Consider the following 4,795-nt stretch of genomic DNA (forward strand, 5'->3'; position numbering starts at 1 on the left):
CCAGTGACCATGACCCGGGAATACCCTCCCACCCCATCAAGATCCATCATTTAAGCGTGTAGGTTACTCAGGGTAGTATCTGAATTGGTATCGGTGAGTGCTTGAAAATATCGTAACTGGCCTGAAAACAATTAAACACCAACTTCAAATGTGTCAGTTTGCGGCCTGCCGTGCTCAACCTGTTAGCATTTGATTTAAGACCATTTCTAAAGCGGCCTATCGTGCTTTTCCTCTTTCCTTTAATGTGGGGTGGTTGGTTAGTGTAGTGGGCAACATCTGTGCCTTGTAGACTGGGGTTCAATCCCCACCTGGGCAAACACACTTCACTATACCAATAAGAGTCCTTGGGCAAGACTCCTAACACCACCTTCACCTACTCGTGTAAAAATAATCAAATTGTAAGTCGCTCTGGGTACGAGCGTCTGCCAAATGCCAGAAATAAATCTAACTCTCTCCCACAGAACCCACTTAAACGCCTTGTTGGAATTCCAGCCCTTTTCCTTTGTTACAAGATGACATCATCTCGTAATGCAGTCCTTACTACCCGCCTACTGGCAAGGAAGAGTGAGTTCAGTGCTGTAGCCGTGTGGAGACGCTGACCGGACTTCCAGGATCCACTCTGGATCAAACTGATCCGGCAGAACCGACGCCGCCGGAGAAACAGCCACAGCGGAGTTCACAGCTGCTCAGGAGAGAAGGGTCTGTCTGCAGACCGCAGGACAGGGGCGGAACGTGGAGGGGCGGTGCCGCTCTGTAGGTCGACTGGTCAGAATAGAGTGGGCGAGCTGACCAATCAGACCGCACTGGGCTCATTGGGGGGCGGGGCTTAAAGGCACAGGAGCTCTAACAGAACGTTTCAGACGGAGGGTGAATAGAGATGAACAGTCTGAGGAGAATAATGTGGTTTTGGAGCATGAACGTCGAAAAAGAGCACAAAAAGCTCCTCGACGTTCCTCTAACATCCTTAAATTAATTAACTAAATTTCCTTCGGGATCAATAAAGCATCTATCTATCTATCTATCTATCTATCTATCTATCTATCTATCTATCTATCTATCTATCTATCTATCTATCTATCTATCTATCTAAACTAGCCTTTGTTTAACTGATGCTGGCATTATTTGGGCCTCCTCTGCATTTGAAAGGTCAAACTGGCCATATAAGGCAGCGTCTCTGACCTTCAGCTCAGCTCTCCATGTCCTGATGCTCAGACCATCCATTCTAACCCTATAGATAGAAACGCTGCTGATAGCAATGACCGTCCGGCAGCTCTTCACTACAAGTGACCTTCTGACACAGCACACATATAAAAGAGCTGGGGGGAAGAGGGTGGGTGGGGGGGGATTATGGAGCCCCCCAGCACTTAAAGTCAGTATGAAAGTGAAATTATAACACGTTTGTTGTTAAATAACAGTCAGCTCAACACCCACAGTCTGATTGGCGGCGGAGCGCGCTGATACTTGTGATAACAGCGCATTTCTTTTGCAATAACTATCTCGCTCTCCTGAGCACTGGTTGCTAAGTAACGACTCACTTTACGCTGCAGCTAACACTTAATAAAGCTCAGCTGGATCTGGACTAGTTTTAGGTCTGGTAACGTCACTTGTGCATGATTTAACTGACCGATTCATGCGAGATACAGGATGTGTGTAATTTCCCCAAATTAGCCCAAATCGTGTGGATGTTTTATGTCACCATTCAACCCTTGTGTGGTGTTCGAGTCTGTTTGAAATATTTCAGCCTCAGGTCATTTTCTATGAAGAACATATAAAATAACCCATTTTAGAACCGTTTGTCACTGTGAAATTAGACCTCTGCATTTAACCAATCCGTGCGGTGAAACACCCACATACATGCACACTAGTGAACACACACTAGGGGCAGTGAGCACACTTGCCCGGAGCGGTGGGCAGCCCTATCCACAGCGCCCGGGAAGCAACTGGGGGTTAGGTGTCTTGCTCAGTCATGGACTGTCAGCCGAGGGAATTGAACCAGCGAAACTTCGAGTCACAGGGCTGGTTCCCTAAGTAAAAGTGTGGAGGTACTCTGCTGTCCTCCTACAAGGCCTGCTGCCACTGTGTGTGTTTGTGTGTGTGTGTGTGTGTGTGTGTGTGTGTGTGTGTGTGTGTGTGTGTGTGTGTGAGTGCACAACATGGACAGGCTGCTGACTGGCTACAGCTGCTAAAGTAGAACCCAATACTGGACACTTGTGATATTTTAAACACCTGGTATTTTTACTTAAATTGTTATTGATTTAAATAAACAATAATATTGTTGGTCCACCAGACCACTGAGCAACAAGCACATCAACACGACACAGGGGTAAAGCGACAGGTGCCACCGAACAACAACATCACGTTGGGGGTTAAATGGCATATAGACCAGCATTAGGCTAGTAAAGTGGGTTAATTCTGCTTAGCAAGGGTTACCAAGTGGTGCAACCATCTAAGCACCCCCCCCATATATCATTGCAATGCTAGTCAGTGCAGGCATCTGATGTAAGTGTCTCCTCCAAGCATGGTCAGCTTTGTAGGTCTTAGAGGAAGCCTATGCTTTTGCCCTCCTAGTGCTGTTGGTATCATGTTATTGGGGGAGTCTGACTACGACTAAATTAGGAAGACGGTTGGGAAAAACTGAGGTATTTCCTTTTCCTTCTCTTTGTAAATCGAACATCATCAAAAATGTGGATATGATAACACAATCATCTCAAGAAGCGATGGCCCTAACATCAAGAAATTGCAAGCTCGATCCCTCTCTCTGGGTGGGTAGGGTGGCCCCCCATCTCCCCCATCACTGGTGGTTAGTGTTCTCCTCCAAGCGTGTTCGGCTGTCCAATGATGTTGCCGTTTGAAAAGATGCGGTGGCGCTTACTTTGACGTGTTTTTGCCTTCGCCCTCCTAGTGCTGATGGTGTTGTGTGATTGGGGGAGTCCTAATTAGTGGGTGGAACAGGACATGACTAAATTGCGGAGAAAAGACAAAAAAAAGCGGTGGATTTAAGTCGCTGTGTCATGAAGTTGAGGTTTAAGGAATTGGGTCAAATCAAGCTCCACTTTGCCATTACCACATTAAATTAAAGCCACATCGAGGCCACGGAAAGACACAGCGGACCACATGTAGTTTGAAATTTACTAGCCTAGCCTTTTTCAGCTCAAACACAGCCAGTTTATACAGAGGTCGTAAACTGATACTGATGATGATAGCATGATAAGTGACGCTGAACGTTTTATTGCGCTCTGCTGCGTGAGGCTGTAGTGCTAAAAGCAGACACCAGACAAGAAGCACGTCTCAGCTGATCACCTACATTCGGGGTTGAATTTCCGTCAAACTGATGCTTTAAAGGCAGAAACCACGGATACGGTGCACCGTGAGCTCGGTGCTGCACTCACAGGGCAGAGCGAACGAACGGATGATACAGAGAGCTGCTGCTGGCGCTGCGGCCCAAACACAGACTCGAAGAGAGTTTCACTAAGTGCTCTCACCCCCAAAGCCCCCCAACAAACCAACCAATTTTCTTCTCTGACAGATGGATGGACACGTTTGGTTTCCACGGTAACCACGCTTTTGTCTGTCCTGTTGCCAGGTGACAGGATGTCATCGGATCCAGACAAACGGCACATTTGAGCTTTTGATATTTATCTCTCCATTTCTCTCTCTCTCTCGCTCTCTATCTCTCACTCTCTCTCTCTCTCTCTCTCTCTCTCTCACTCTCTGTATATCTCTCTCACTCTCTCTCTCTCACTCTCTATCTCTCTCTTTCTCTATCTCTCTCTCTCACTCTCTGTATATCTCTCACTCTCTCTCTCTCTCTCTCTTTCTCTATCTCTCTCTCTCACTCTCTGTATATCTCTCACTCTCTCTCTCTCTCTCTCTTTCTCTATCTCTCTCTCTCACTCTCTGTATATCTCTCACTCTCTCTCTCTCTTTCTCTATCTCTCTCTCTCACTCTCTGTATATCTCTCTCACTCTCTCTCTCTCTCTCTCACTCTCTCTCTCTCTCTCTCGCTCTCTATCTCTCACTCTCTATCTCTCTCTTTCTCTCTCTCTCTCTCTCACTCTCTGTATATCTCTCTCACTCTCTCTCTCTCTCTCTCACTCTCTCTCTCTCTCTCTCTCACTCTCTGTATCTCTCTCTCTCTCTCTCTCTCTCTCTCGCTCTCTATCTCTCACTCTCTATCTCTCTCTTTCTCTATCTCTCTCTCTCTCTCTCGCTCTGTATATCTCTCTCACTCTCTCTCTCTCACTCTCTCTCGCTCTGTATATCTCTCTCACTCTCTCTCACTCTCTCTCGCTCTGTATATCTCTCTCACTCTCTCTCTCTCACTCTCTCTCGCTCTGTATATCTCTCTCACTCTCTCACTCTCTCTCACTCTGTATATCTCTCTCTCTCTCTCTCTCTCTCACTCTCTCTCGCTCTGTATATCTCTCTCACTCTCTCTCTCGCTCTGTATATCTCTCTCACTCTCTCTCTCTCACTCTCTCTCGCTCTGTATATCTCTCTCACTCTCTCGCTCACTCACTCCCTCCCTCACTCTCTCACTCACTCGCTCTCACTCACTCACTCTCACTCACTCACTCACTCTCTCTATCTCTCACTCATTCGCTCTCGCTCACTCACTCACTCTCTCACTCGTTCTCTCACTCACTCTCTCACTCAATCTCTCACTCACTCTGTCTCCCTCTGTCCCTCTCATTTACTCTCTCTTTCTCTTCTCGTGCCTTTATCTCTGCATTTCTGTCTCCTCAGTTCGTTTAAGGCTGTATGAGCCCTTCTTCATTATTTTTTCAGGAGTGA

This window comes from Pygocentrus nattereri, chromosome 18 (genome assembly GCF_015220715.1).
Source record: "Pygocentrus nattereri isolate fPygNat1 chromosome 18, fPygNat1.pri, whole genome shotgun sequence".
Lineage (NCBI taxonomy): Eukaryota > Metazoa > Chordata > Actinopteri > Characiformes > Serrasalmidae > Pygocentrus > Pygocentrus nattereri.